Source organism: Trachypithecus francoisi, unplaced genomic scaffold (assembly GCF_009764315.1).
Source record: "Trachypithecus francoisi isolate TF-2019V2 unplaced genomic scaffold, Tfra_2.0 Lachesis_group18, whole genome shotgun sequence".
NCBI lineage: Eukaryota > Metazoa > Chordata > Mammalia > Primates > Cercopithecidae > Trachypithecus > Trachypithecus francoisi.
The window spans coordinates 40,874,383-40,890,419 of record NW_022681463.1 but is presented as its reverse complement, the minus strand read 5'-3'; the positions used below and the strand labels follow the sequence as shown (position 1 = coordinate 40,890,419).

The 16,037-nt window shown below is 37.3% G+C and overlaps 1 long non-coding RNA gene across 1 annotated transcript in view; it reads right to left on the bottom strand.

The window, feature by feature from the left end:
- The window catches only part of LOC117063422, a 94,912-nt gene that overhangs the window by 18,607 nt on the left and 60,268 nt on the right, over positions 1–16,037 (bottom strand). Inside the window, exon 3 of the long non-coding RNA XR_004428918.1 lies at positions 639–747. This is a non-coding gene — a long non-coding RNA (uncharacterized LOC117063422). The remainder of the gene's footprint in view (positions 1–638; positions 748–16,037) is intronic.

Here is a 16,037-nt window from a genome sequence, read left to right as displayed (position 1 = left end):
CATCTTCTAATTGGTGTTTAAACCTTAACTGGGCAAGCACTTCACAACAATGACAGAAATAAAATAGCTAATGATTAGGTCTTGTACATACCTTCTTCTAAGCCAAGCCAGATCTGAGAGAATCATGGCTTAAAGCAACAGTCTTCTCAGGTCTCTCAGATCACCTAGAAGGAGACTATGTGGGGTGGTGGTAGCATATATGTATTTATCTTTCTAAATCATGATTCATTCATTCATTCATTCATTCAACAAATATTTGTTAAGCTACCATGGCATGCTTTCATGGAACTGATATTCTTATGTAGGGAGGTAAGGGAAACAGTCCGATAAGTGACAAATTAATTAACAATCAAATATAGTAATTTGGTTGATTTAATATAAGTGCTATAAATGTTATGAAGAGAATAAGAGAGTGGCGCTAATTTGAATGTGGTGGTCAGAGATCTTGCTAAACAAGCACCACCCAAGAGGAGACCTGCATAAACAGAAAGAATAACACATAGCAAAGAACAGTGGGGAGAAGAGAGAATGAGCTTGACATTTTCAAAAAGTAGAAAGCAGGTGGTATGTTAGCTTAGCATGCTATAACGAAATACCAGAAAATGGTATGGCTTAAATAACAGGAATTTATTCCTCACCATTCTGTAGGCTGGAAAGTCCAATATCAAGGTACCAGCCAGCCTTTTGGTTCCCCCTTGAGGGGGAACTTCTTGGCTTGCTCATGGTTGCCTTCTTGTTGTGTACCCACTGGACAGAGAGAAAGAGAGGAAGTAAGCTTTCTGGTGTCCCTTCTTATAAGGGCACTAATCCCATCATGAGCACCCCATCCTGGTAACTTCATCCAAGTCTAATCCTTCCCAATGGCCGCATCTCCAAGTACCATCATATTAAAGGTTAGGGCTTCTACATGTAAATTTTGAGGGTGACACAGTTGAGTTTATAGCAGTGAGTATGTCTAGAACCTGGGAATCCAGGGAGATAGTGGCAGGAGATGAAGCTAAGAAGTAGGGGGAAAACTGTATGTTCCCTGGAAAGAGTTTTGTTGAGCTTTGTTTTTTGTTTTTGTTTGTTTTGTTTTGAGACAGTCTTACTCTGTCACCCAGACTGCAATTCAGTGTGCTACAACCTCTACCTCCCAGATTCAAGCGATTCTCATGCCTCAGCTTCCCAAGTAGCGGGGACTACAGGCATGTCCCATCACCCCAGCTAATTTTTGTACTTTTAGTAGAGACAGGTATTTGCCATGTTGGCCAGGCAGGTCTCAACCTTCTGACTGTAATTGATCCACTAGCCTTGGCCTCCCAAAGTGTTGGGATTCCAGGTGTGAGCCACTGCACCCAGCAAAGTTTTGACTTTTTTTCTAAGTGCCATAGAAAGCTGTTATATTTTGAATTTTCTAGGAAGTAGATTCCAAGATAAAGTTCAATATATAAGAGGATTATTAGGGAATGTCCTTGGGATTAATACTGGTGGGAAGTAGGGAGGGAGGCAAAATTGGGCTAAGTGAGAAGTTGGACTGCAAGATCCAACATCTTCAGCCAACCCCACAGGGAGCTAACATGGCCAATAACAGTGGTCACATGCTGAACAGATATAGCTAGGCCTTTATACTCCTATCTCCATCGGTCAGTGGATGTGGGCCACTCTGAAAGGGGAATTATCTTGGCACATGGGGTCTCTTTGCAACTATGAAGTCCCCAGATGGATGGACAGCTGCAGACTGTCCTCTGAGCACTCCCACGAGCTGGGCAGCAAAGACTTCCTTTATAGAAGATCGAACTGGGAAATCACAGTGCTCAGCACATAATCAACTGGGGAGATGATTTGATTTGGCTGTGTCCCCACCAAAATCTCATCTTGAATTCCCATCTGTTGCGGGAGGGATCCAGTGAGAGATAATTGAATCATGGGGGCAGGTCTTTCCCATTCTGTTCTCATGATAGTAAATAAGTCTCATGAGATCTGATGGTTTTTAAAATGGGAGTTCCTCTTCACAAGTTCTCTCTCTCTTTGCCTGCTGCCATCCATGTAAGACGTGACTTGTTCCTCCTAGCCTTCTACCATGATTGTGAGGCCTCCCCAGCCACATGGAACTATAAGTCCATTAAACCTCTTTCTTTTGTAAATTGCCCAGTCTTAGGTATGTCTTTATCAGCAGCCTGAAAACAGACTAATAGAGTAAATTGGTAACAACAGAGTGAGGCACTGCTGAAAAGATATCCAAAAATGTGGAAGCAACTTTGGAACTGGGTATCAGGCCGAGGTTGGAACAGTTTGGAGGGCTCAGAAGAAGAAACGAAAATGTGGGAAAGTTTGGAACTCCCTAGAGACTTGTTGAATGGCTTCAACCAAAATGCTGGTAATGATATGGACAATTAAATCCAGTTTGATACGGTCTCAGATGGAGATGAAGAACTTGTTGAGAAATGGAGCAAAGGTAACTCTTGTTATGTTTTAGCAAACAGACTGGTGGCATTTTGCCCCTACTAGAGAGATTTGTGGAACTTTGACCTTGAGAGAGATGATTTAGGGTATATTGCAGAAGAAATTTCTAAGCAGCAAAGCATTCAAGAGGTGACTTGGGTGCTGTTAAAGGAATTAAGTTTTAAAAGGGAAATAGAGCATGTGTGGAAAATTTGCAGCTTGACAATGAAATAGAAAATAAAATCCCATTTTCTGAGGAGAAATTCAAGCTGGCTGCAAAAATTTGCATAAGTAATGAGAAGCCAAATGTTAATCACCAAGACAAGGATCAAAATGTCTTCAGGGCATGTCAGAGGTCTTCACAGCAGCCCCTCCCATTACAGGCCTGGAGGCCTAGGAGGAAAAGATGGTTTTGTGGGCCAGGCCCAGGGTCCCTCTGCTGTGTGCAGCCTAGGGACTTGGTACCCTTTGTCCCAGTCACTCCAGCCATGACTAAAAGGGGCCAAGGTATCGCCCAGGGTGCAGCTTCAGAGGGTGCAAGCCCCAAGCTTTGGCAGCTCCCACATGGTATTGAGCTTGCACATGCAGAGAAATCAAGAATTGAGGTTTGGGAACCTCCACCTAGGTTTCAGAGGATGTATGGAAATGCCTAGATGTCCAAGTAGAAGTTTACTGTAGGTGGGGGGCACTCATGGAGAACCTCTGCTAGGGCAGTGCAGAAGAGAAATGTGGGGTTGGAGCTGCCACACAGAGTCCCCACTGAGGTGCTACCTAGTGGAGCTGCAAGAGAAGAAGGCTGCCATCCCGCAGACCCCAGAATGGTAGATCCATGAACAGCTTGCACTGTGTGCCTGGAAAAGCTGAAGACACTCAATGCCAGCTTGTGAGAGCAGCTAGGAGTGGGGCTGTACCCTGCAAAGTCATGGGGGTGGAGCTGCCCAAGACCATAGGAATCCACTTTTTGCATCAGTGTGACCTGGATGTGACATGGAGTCAAAGGAGATTACTTTGGAGCTTTAACATTTGATTGCCCCGCTGGATTTTGGACTTGCATGGGACCTGCATCCCCTTTGTTTTGGACAATGTTTCCCCTTCGGAATGGCTATATTTACCCAATGCCTGTACCCTCATTGTATCTAGGAAGTAACTAACTTGTTTTTTATTTTACAGGCTCAAACATGGAAGGAATTTGCCTTGTCTCAGATGAGACTTTGGACTGTGCATTTGAATTAATGCCCAAATAATTTAAGACTTTGTTGGACTGTGGGAAGGCATGATTGGTTTTTAAATATGAGGACATGAGATTTGGGAGAGGACAGGGGCAGAATGATACGGTTTGGCTGTGTCACCACCAAAATCTCATCTTGAATTCCCAGGTGTTGTGGGAGGGACCAGTTGGGGGTAATTGAATCATGGGGACCGATCTTTCCCATGCTGTTCTCATGATAGTAAATAAGTCTCAAGAGATCTGATGGTTTTATAAGGAGGGGTTTCCCTGCACAAGCTCTCTCTTTGCCTGCTGTCATCCATGTACAATATTACTTGCTCCTCCTTGCCTTCCACCATGATTGTGAGGCATCTCCAGCCACATGGAACTGTAAGTCCATTAAACTCTTTCTTTTGTAAATTGCCCAGTCTTGAGTATCTCTTTATCAGCAGCATGAAAAAAGATTAATACAGGAAGTTTAAGCGCAAGAGTCATCCAAATAATTTACTTTGTTTCATCAATTCTGCAATGAACTCTTTTTTCTAAATTTTAATATTTCTAAAATTAGAATGTATCTTACAATTATTGGTATCATGTGAGGATCAAGCAGTCATCATTGCCTCTGTATGTGCAAATATTAATAGTGCATGAATTAAAACTTATAGAATAGGTTTCAGCAGTATAAAAGCAAAACCTGGGCACAATAAGAGCACCACTCCTTTTATACCCAAGAACCAAATGGATGTGGGAAGGAGTTAGAAGGTGGTGCATCAGACAAATTCAGCAGCATTCCAGAATTCCTAAAGGAAGAGTCCAAGGTACATTAACTACATATAGTAATTCCAAAGCCATGTTAAATGCCAGCACAATTTGGTTTTTGGTTCTATGACTTCCTTTAAGATACATTGCATCACCATGTTATTGATAACTGGAAGGACCAAACTGTTTGTATAAGAGACTGAATTGAAAAGTGATCGGGGACTTGGCCTTGAATATGAAGAAGGTGTAGAAATACCTTATTTTGCCTTTTTTAAAACAATAGATAATTGATATTACACAGATTATAAAATAATTTTCACAATCGAAGTCTCTTTTCAAATACCACTATACTGCTTCATGGGTAGTAAGAGTACCTTATAATAAAGTATTCCCAGTTCTCCCTCCCATCCCTTAGAACATTGGTGTCATTCATTTCACTTATCCATAAGCTATATATTGTTGTTATTGTTTTAAACAAATGTTATTGGTTAGATCAATTCTAAAAAATACAAGATTCTATTTCACTTTAATTTATTCCTTTTATAACACTCTTTCTTTATGCAGATAAAATATTCTGATCTGTGTTATTTTCCTTTCTCTAAAAAAACTAATATATCTTGTAAGGCACGTCTATTAGTAAAAATTTCCCCAATTTTGGTTTGATTGAGAAAATCTTTATTTTACCTTTACCTTTGCTGAAGTCAGAATTCTAGGTTGTCTTTTTTCCTTTCAACACTTTAAATATTTCACTCTACTCTCTTCTTGCTTAAATGGTTTCTGAAGAGAAGTCTGATAAAAGTTTTATCCTTGTTCCTCTCTAGGTAAAATGTTTTCTGCTTTTTATCAGATTTTCTTCAGTTTGAATACAATGTGTCTATTATCTTAGGTTTACTTCAGTTTGAATATGATATGCCTAATATCCTAGATTTTCTTCAGTTTGAATATTATATGCCTAAATATAGGGTTTTGTTTTTTTTTTTTTTTTGTATTTATGCTGCTTGATGTTCATGATTTGAGCTTCATGAGTTTAAATTTCATGGATCTGTGGTTTGCTGTCTGTCATTAAGTTTGGAAAATTCTCGGTCATTACTATTTCAAATATTTATTCTTCTTTCTCTTTCTTCCTTCTCCTCTGGTAATGCCATTACTCATATGTTACACCTCTTGTAGTTGTCTCACACTTATTGAATGTTCTCTTCCATCATTTTCCTTATTTTTTTCTCACTGCATTTCAGTTATGAAAATTTCTACGTACATATTTTCAAGTTCACTGGTTATTCTTCCATATAAATGTGAATTTCTACTCATGAGCCCATTAAAGGCATTCTTCATTTCTGCTAGTGTTGCTTATTGCTAGCATTTTCTTTCTATTATTTCTTAGAGTTTCCATTTTTCAGCTTATGTTACCCATCTGTTCCGACATGTTGTCCATATTTTCCATTTTGATTTCCCAGTATAATTCCAAAATCTCCACCATATCTAAATTGGGTTCTGTTGTTTGGTTTGTCTGTTTGGACTGTGTTTTGTTTGTTGTTGTTTTTGTTTTGCTTTGTTTTTGCCTTTTAGTATACCTTGTAATTATTTTTAACAGCTAGACATTTTATCAGATTGAAGGAACTGAGGCATACGGCCTTTTAGAGTGAGGTTTTATGTTTATCTGTATAGGAATTAGACTGTGTTTACTATTTGCTGTACCTATAGGTATCAGAGACTAACATTTCCTCTAGTGTCTTTGTTTCTCTCTTCCTTGTTGTCTTTGGGCTTCTCTAGAGACTCCTTCTTAAATAGAGTTTGTGCTCTGAAATTTCTCTCAGCTACAATCTCAGGTTATACAGGAGCCCTATTGATATGGTGGGGGTGGAGGGAAGGAAGTACTCTACAATCTTATTACCATGTCTTAGTCTTTTATTGAGACTATGCCCCTAGACTGTGATCTTTGCACATACTTTCTAGCTTTTTCTGCCTCACATGAGAAAGAAGACTAGAGGGTGCAGGAGTTGGGTATTTACTTTCCCTCATAGGTTTATTAAGCTCTGGTAAAACTCACATTGATTAGAAGCTGATAAAATAGTTTCCTTTGAGGGCACAGAACACTCTAGGTATATTTCAAAATAGTTACCCTTCTCTTCTTGGTATTAGAAGCATGAGGTAATTTTCCTCTGACCTTCACCCTGAGAGCTTGATGAAGCTCCTGGAGGTAAAACTCATAAAAGTATGGGTATTGCCCTCCAAAACCTGGGCTCCCAGGGTTTTTAATCTTTCAGCCTTCAGCAATTATTTAATCATCTTTTAAGTGTTTAAATTTAAGTCTCCAGACATGGCTTCTGTTCCCAGTAAGCTCTCTGATCTCTGTATCTGCCAATCTCTCTAGTTTTTAGAGTAGCAGTTTGACCTGTGTCAATAATTTCATGAGGGATTTAAAAACAGTTGTTGATTTTCAGTTTGTTGAGCTTTTTCTTTTTTTTCTTTTCTTTCTTTTTTTATTTTTCATTTTTTATTTTTTTGTTCAAGAAAGAGTCTCACTCTGTTGCCCAAGCTGGAGTGCAGTGGCACAATCTTGGCTCACTGCCAAGATTCCTCCACTTCCTGAGTTCAAGCGATTCTCTTGCCTTAGCCTCCCAAGTAGCTGGGATTACAGGCATGCACCACCATGCCTCACCAATTTTTTGTATTTAGTAGATATGGGGTTTCACCATGTTGGTCAAGCTGGTCTTGAACTCCTGACCTCAGGTGACCCACCCACCTTAGCATCCCAAAGTGCTGGGATTACAGGTATGAGCCACTGTGCCCAGCCTGTTCAAATTTTTCTTGTTAGAATATGACTAACAACTTCCAAACTGTTTACATGTCAGACCAGAAACCTTCCAAACTGTTTACATGTCAGACCAGAAACCAAACTTTAATCTTATGACTCTGTAGTGATATATGATGTAACCCTATGTCTCATTAAATTTAAAAGACATTTTCATAGAAAATAGAAATTTCAGTGCTAAAAATTGAGTCATTATTTTAATGGCTAAACTTCTTTCTTAGTAGTGAATAAAATAATTGTACCACCTAAAAATCAACCCTGTCTCTGATTTGTATAAATACAATAGGACAATTAAATCACTGTTATTAAAAATAATCTTGTCTACAGAGACAAGACTGGAAACAGGCAAACCAATCAGGTGCTTGCTTTGATATTTTAGAAATGAAAGGGTAATGAGTAGAGTCAGTGCAGTTAAGTTTAGGAGCCTTGATTCACAATTGAAATTAGTTGAATAAAGCTTTTCTCAGCCTGCCGACCATGTTCCTACAAGGAAAACATCTTGGATAAGATCTTAGAAGGTAAGACCTGCATGTTTGTGGCTAGAATGGTCAGCCTGTGGAGCCATCAAGAGGTCCAGAATGAGGCATCCTGAGACTCAAAAAGATACTTAAGAGAATTTAGAATTCATGACTGAAGAAAAGTTTATTAAGACTGAAAGTATAAGAATGCAAAGTTGATTCAACATACTCTAATCGATAAATCTGATTTATTACATAAACAGAACTAAAGACAAAAATCACATGATTATTTCAATAGGTGCAGAAAAACTTTTTAATAAAATTCAACATCCACTCATGTTAAAAATTCAATAAACTAGGTATTTAAGGAACATACCCCAAAATAATAAGAGCCACAAATGACAAACTCACAGCCAACATCATACTAAATAGGCAAAAGCTGGAAGCATTCCCCTTGAAAACTTACACAAAACAAGGATGCCCTCTTTCACCAGTCCTATTCAACATAGTATTGGAAGTTCTGGCCAGAGCAATTAAGAAAGAGAAACAAATAAAGCATAGCCAAATAAGAGAGGAAGTCGAACTATCCCTGTTTTCAGACTATACCATCCTGTATCTAGAAAACCCGATAGTCTCAGCCCAAAAGCTTCTTAAACTGATAAACAACTTCAGCAAAGTCTCAGGATACAAAATCAATGTGCAGTAATCATTAGCATTCCTATACACCAACGACTAGCAAGCAGAGAGCTAAATCATGAACAAACTCCCATTTGCAATTGCTACAAAAAAAGAATAAGATACTTAGGAATACAGCTAACAAGGGAAGTGAAGGACCTCTTCAAGGAGAACTACAAACCACTGCTCAAATAAATCAGAGATGACACAAACAAACGGAAAAACACTCCATGCTCATGGATAGGAGAATCAATATTGTTAAAATGGCCATACTGCTCAAAGCAATTTATAGATTCAATGCTGTTTCTAACATGCTATCATTGACCTTCTACTCAGAACTAGAGAGAACTATTTTAAAATTCACATGGAACCAAAAAGAGCCTGAATAGCCAAGGCAATCCTAAGCAAAATAACAATGCTGGCAGCATCATACTACCTGACTTCAAATTATACTACAGGACTACAGTAACCAAAACAGCATGGTACTGGTACAAAAACAGACACATAGACCAATGGAACAGAATAGAGAACCCAGAAGTAAGACCACACCCCTACAACAACCATCTGATCTTCAACAAACCTGACAAAGACAAGCAATGAGGAAAGAATTCTCTATTGAATAAATGGTGCTGGGATAACTGGCAAGCCATATGCAGAAGATTGAAATTAAAACACTTCCTTACACTATACACAAAAATTAACTCAAGATGGATTAAAGACTTAAATGTACAACCCCAAACTATAAAAACCCTAGAAAAAAATCTAGGCAATACCATTCAGGACATAGGCACAGTCAAAGATTTCGTGACAAAGATGCCAAAAGTAATTGCGACAAAAGCAAAAATTGACAAATGGGATCTAATTAAACTAAAGAGCTTCTGCACAGCAAAAGAAACCATCGACAGAGTAAACAGACAACCTACAGATGGGAGAAAATGTTTGCAAACTACACATCTGAAAAGCTCTAATATCCAGCATCTATATGAAACACTTAAAAATTTGCAAGAAAAAAGCAAACAACCCCATAAAAAAGTGGGCAAAGGACATGAACAGACAGTTTTCAAAAGAAGACATACATGCAGTCAACAATCATAGGAAAAAAACACTCAACATTGCTGATCACTGGAGAAATACAAATCAAAAACACAAGATACCATCTAACACTGGTCAAATGGCTATTAATAAAAAGTCAAAAATAGTACATACTGGCAAGTTTATGGAGAAAAAGAAATGCTTATACACTGTTGGTGGCAGTGTAAATTAGTTCAGCCATTGTGGAAAACAGTGTGGCAATTCCTCAAAGACCGAAAGACAGAAATATCACTCTGCCAGCAATCTCATTACAGGTTATATACCCAAACGAATATAAATCATTCTGTTATAAAGACACATGCACACATAAGCTTATTGCAGCACTATTCACAACAGAAAAGGCATGAAATCAACTTAAATACCAATCAATGATAGACTGGATAAAAAGAATGTGGTACATATATACCATGGAATACTATGCAGCCATGAAGAAAAATGAGATTATGTCCTTTGCAGGGACATGTTTGGAGCTGGAGGCCATTATCCTTAGCAAACTAATGCAGGAACAGAAAACTAAAAACTGCATGTTCTCACTTATAAGTGGGAGCTAACTGATGAGAACACATGGACTCATAGAGAGGAATAACACTCACTGGGTATTGGAGGGTGGAGGGTGGGAGGAGGGAGAGGATCAGGAAAAATAACTAACGGGTACTAGGCTTAATACATGAGTGATGAAATAATCTATACAATGACCCCTCATGACACAAGTTTCCCTATGTAACAAACCTGCACATGTACCCATGAACTTAAAAGTTAAAAAATTAAAAATAAATAAATAATCAAAAAAAGAGACAAAGATGCAAACATAAAATAAAAGATTTTAGGAGGAAAACCCTATAACATTAAATTTAAACTTAAAATGGAAATATCAACATAAATTCATAATTTTTAAGATTATATTTTCTAATTCATTAATAATAAGGCCTAGAAATACCTAGAGCTTAGATTTTAATTTCTAAATACTAATTTCCATTCAAGGAACCAAGACTCTTTGAAGAAAACTTTTTATTTATTTTATGTTTTTTAATAAATAAAAATCAGGGAGCCTACAGTGACATAAAAAAGAAAATTTTAAGAGAGGAAAACAAGAGGGTCCTTTTTATAGAAGAATGAATGTCAACTAAAAATGCAGAAGCAATAATTTTAAAATTTCATCATAGAAAAAAATTGATAGTGAGTATAATTGCAGTCAAGAACTGTGAAGTACCTGAGATATCATGCTGCTTGTAGGCTGTTAACCTGCCAATTTAGTGGGTACTGGAAAAGACACAACACTCCTAGGTCAGAGTAAAATGACTATTATTCAGCACAGCAGGAAACATTAGCTTACTGTTTGCATTTATTTTCCTTTGTTCCTTATGGTGTTCAGATTAATCCAGGTGCATGCTATACATACAGTGGGTTTGATTCTTGGGCTAGGAAAAAGGGACTCCTAGCAAACCTACTCAACTTTTGCCTTAGAAGGAGATTTTATCTTTATTATCTTGGACAGGAAATAAATCTGCCTTTTGTTCCAGAAGGGGATATTGTCACAATCTTCCAAGGCAGTTTGCTATACAAATATATTTGAAAAGACAGCCCAGAGTGAAAACAATCAATCCTCTGCTTGCATAAGGGGCAGAAAGAGAAGAGTCCTATGAAGAATAGTCTCCTAACATGTATCACTCCACAGATTGCTTAATGATTGCTGAAAGAAAATACCAGCTTTACAATGGAATGGCCTAATGCTTGGCCCCTTAACTGAGTGACAGAATTTCGCATCATGAATAGAGAGACAACTTGATACTATATCCCTCCAGATGTGTTATGCAATATGAAGTATTCTACATCAACTATGAAGTGTCATAATTTTTAACCTGAACCTCATCAATCTTCTAGACTCAGTGAGCTACCTTCCAGTTTGTTAGCAGTCAATATAGAGATAGAGGAACTAATTAAAGGACATCATGAAGAAAGCATCAGAAAAATTCTGAAAAATTCTACAAGTTTTAAATTACTCAAAAAAGATTAAGACCATTGAAACAACAAAGCAACTGAAAGAATTGCTCCAGACTGAAAGTTGTGAAAAAGCACAAAAAAATGTAATATATAAAATTAAATTGAGTCCTTGCTTTAGAAAAGAAAATATTCCTGGGACAAATGGGAAGATTTAGGTACAAACTGTGTATGAGATGACACTATGCATCTCAATTTTCTACTCTTATTCATACTCTTCTTCATACTCTTCCTAGGAAATCCCCTGCAAACATTTTTAAATTTCAAAACTCAATACTGCATGCTGCCCATACCCACCTCCAAATCTCTTCATTCACTCATTTGTCAAAAGAAAGGACTATGAAATAGAGGTTTTCAAATGTTTGGAATGTTAGCATTTGTGAGTTCCAGTAATTGACGTCTTCAAATAATTTTTTACAAGTCACCACATCATAAGAGATATATCTTAACTTTGACATTGCACACACTTAGGAATTTCATTCTTGTTTTTCTTCAGTTGTTGTTAAAAGAACTGTTAAAATGTTAAAAATGAGCCCTTCCACTCATTGAGCCCTTCCACAATCCCATCCAGATTGTCTACTGAAAGACTTTTCTAAGAACCTTTTTTTAGTCCACTTTACATGTCAATTTGACTGGGCTATGGAATATCTCAATATCTGATTAAACATTGTCTCTGGGTGTGTCTGCGAGGGTGTTTCTGGAAGATATTAGCACTTACATTGGTGGGCTGAGTAAAGCGGATGGCCCTCCTCAGCATGAAGGCCTGCATAAAACAAAACAGCAGAGGAAAGTTGGATTCCCTCTTCCTCTACCTGACTGCATACGCTGAACATCAATCTGCTACTGTGCTCACCATTCCTGGACCTCAGGCCTTAAGACTACAACTGCAGTCTACACCAACATTTCTCTCAGGCCTTCAAATTACACCACTGGCTTTCCTGGGTCTCCAGTTTGCAAATGGCACATCATGGGACTGAGCCTCCACAATCACTTGAGCCAATTCCTTATTTTATACACACACACACACACACACACACACACACACACACATATATATTTCCTATGGTGTTCTGTTTCTCTGGAGAGCAGTAATAGAAAACTCTATGTATATTTGACAAAATTTGCCTGCCTTGCTTTATTTTATTTAAATATTTTTTCTAAGGAAACCTTTATAGATTCTCTTTGACGCTGTTACCCGTTGGTTATTGGTAAATTTCCTCCATACCAAATACTCCTGCTTTATTTTACTATCTATTAAGGGTATCACCATTATCTCTTTTATTTAAATTTAGAACTTCAGTATCATCTTTGAGAAAATGGTTTTTTGCTTTGTTTGGTTTTTTTAAAGTTATCCCATTAAAAACACATTAATATTTACTTGTAAAGATTTATGCTTAGAGGAATGCTTTTAAGTAACATTCAAACATTAAAAGAATTTTCAGATCTCATCTATCAGTTGCATAGTTCTAACTAGATAAGCAAAATTATATTCAGCAAGTCAATTTTCAAAAGGTGGCTGAGCAAATTCAGCCTCCTATGACAAACACAGCTTACTCCTCTAAGACAGCAAACACAATTCTCTAGAATAAACATTCTAGAAAATGTAGTTGTTTGGGTTTCTTTTTTTAAAAATCCATCTTAAGTTTATAAAACATCAGTCCTTAAACCTAGTAAAACAAACCTTAGACTATTATAGGAAAGCCTTATATCCTTTTCAGTAAACAGATTAACAGGAAGTCAACATTAAGATGACAAGATACAAAACAATTAAATTTAGCTTAAAATTTGAGGTGCATATTTAGCTTCTAACATCATTTGGGTACATGTGGATATTAACTATTCAGTTATTAGTTAAAAAAAAACTGATTTTGATAATTTCACTACTTGTTCAAATGACTTAGTAGAAACTTGATCAAATTGCTACATTGACCATGGACCTTTCCGTCATAGATTTGCTGACTAATGAAAAAGCTGCATTCAAGCTAACTAAATTCAAGATGGAAACATAGATGCTTGAAAGTGTTTCTATTCCTTCCTTTTGCACCCAGGTGTCACTTCTCCCACCCACATCCACATGGCTATGATCTAAATGTTGTCCTCTCAAACAACGTAGGCGTCAATGGAGGATTTAAATGTCCTTTTGGTTTTTTTCCTTTCAACTTAACTTGTTTTTTAACCACCCAGGAAATTTCCCAATTCTCTTTGACACACACACACACACACATTTCCAGTAAAAACTAATTTCAGAGAAGTTACATGTTAAATCTTTCTCTTGGAGATTGTTAAGGGAGTTCTCAACCTGGAAATGAAAGAATGATACCTAATACCAAAAAAGGAACAGACCCGCTAAAGGAACTACACAATAGAAACTACAAAGCAACCTCACAATAGGATCAACAAGTAACCTCACAATAGGATCAACACATCACATATCAATATTGACCTTGAATGTAAACTGCCTCAGTGCACCCCTGTAAAAGGCACAAATGGCAAGTTGGATAAAAAGATAGGAGCCATCTGTCTGCTGTCTTTAAGAGACCCATGTCACATGTAATTACTCAGAGAATATTATAAACAACTCTATGCAATCAAACTGGAAAATCTAGAATAAATGTAAAATTTCTGGAAACAATCTCCCAAGATTGAATCAGGAAGAAATTGAAATCCTGAACAGAACAATATCAAATTCCAAAATTCAATCAGTAATCAAAAACCTACCAACCACAAAAAGTCCCAGACCTCATGGATTCACAGCCAAATTCTACAAGATATATGAATAAGAGCTTATATTAGTTCTGAAACTATTCCAAAAAAATTGAGAAGGAGGGATTCCTCCCCAATTTATTCTACAGCCAGCATTGCCCTCACACAAAAACCTGGCAAAGACACAATGAAAAAAGAAAATTACAGACAAATATCCCTGATGAACACAGGCATAAGCGTCTTCCAAAAAAGAAATACTAGCAAACTGAATCCAGCAGCACATGAGAAAGTTAATTCACCATGATCAAGTAGGCTTCATTCCTGACATGCAAGTTTGGTTCAACACAGGCAAATCAATGAATGTGATTTACCACATAAACAGAATGAAAAACAAAAACCATATCATTATATCAATACAGGAAGAAAAATATTACTGTAAAATCCAATATTCTTTCATGATAAAAACCCTCAACAAACTAGGCATTGAAGCAACATGCCTCAAAATAATAAGAGACATCTATGACAAACCTACAGCCAGCATCATTCTGAACAGGCAAAAGCTAGAACCATTCCCTCTGAGAACTGAAACAAGACATGAATGCCCACTTTCACCACTCTTATTCAACATAATACTGGAATTCTTAGTGATATGGTTTGGATCTGTGTCCCCACCCAAATTTCATGTCAAATTCTAAGCCCCAGTGAGATTCTGCACAGCAAAAGATACTATCAACAGAGTAAACAGACAATCTACAGAACGGGAGAACATATTCACAAACTATGCATCTAACAAAGGTCTAATGTTCAGAATCTACAGGGAACTTAAACAATTCAACAAGCAAAAAACAAATAACCCCATCAAAAACTGTGCAAAAGACATGAACAGAGACTTCTCAAAAGAAGGCATTTAATGGTTAACATGCATATGAACATCCCTAATTATCACAGAAATCTAAATCAAAACCACAATGAGACACCATCTCACACCAGTCAGAATGGCTATTATTTAAAAAAAAAACACACACACACACACAGAAAGACAGATGCTGCTGAGGCTGCAGGGAAAAGGGAATACTTATACACTCTTGGTGGGAATGTAAATTAGTGCAGCTGCTGTGGAAAGAAGTTTGGAGATTCCCCAAAGAACTTAAAAGAGAACTACCATTTGAAAAAGCAATCCCATTACTGGGTATATATCCAAAAGAAAATAAATTGTTCTGCCAAAAAAACACATGTACTCATATGTTCATCACAGCACTATTCACAATAGCAAAGTCATAGAATCAACCCAGACCCATCAACGGTGACTGGATACAGAAAATGTGGCACATATACACCATGGAATACTATGCAGTGATTTAAAAAAAGAACAAAATGATGTCCTTTGCAGCAACATAGATGCAGCTGGAGGCCATTATCCTAAGTAAATTACTGCAGGAACAGAAAACCAAATACCAAATATTCTCACTTATGAGTGTGAGCTAAACATTGGGTATTCATGGACATAAAGATAGCAACAATAGAAACTAGGGGCTACTAGAGAGGGGAAGGCTTTAGTAGCCCCTAGTTTCTACTGCTGCTATCTTTATGTCCGTGAATACCCAATGTTTAGCTCACAGTTATTAGTGAGAATATTGTTATTTGGTTTTCTCTTCCTGCAGCAATAGTAATGGAGGGGGACAGGTGTTGAAAAACTCACTGTTGAGTACTGTGCTCACTACCTGGGTGACAGGATCAATTGTACCCCAAACCTCATCATCACACAATATACACAAACCTGCACATGTACCTCCTGAATCCAAAATAAAAGTTGAAATTATTTTTTAAAATTTTCCTCTTGAATGCAAACAATGCTCATTAGCATACTAAGAGTTTGAAAGGTACATTTTGAAGGAAATCTGTTTAATGT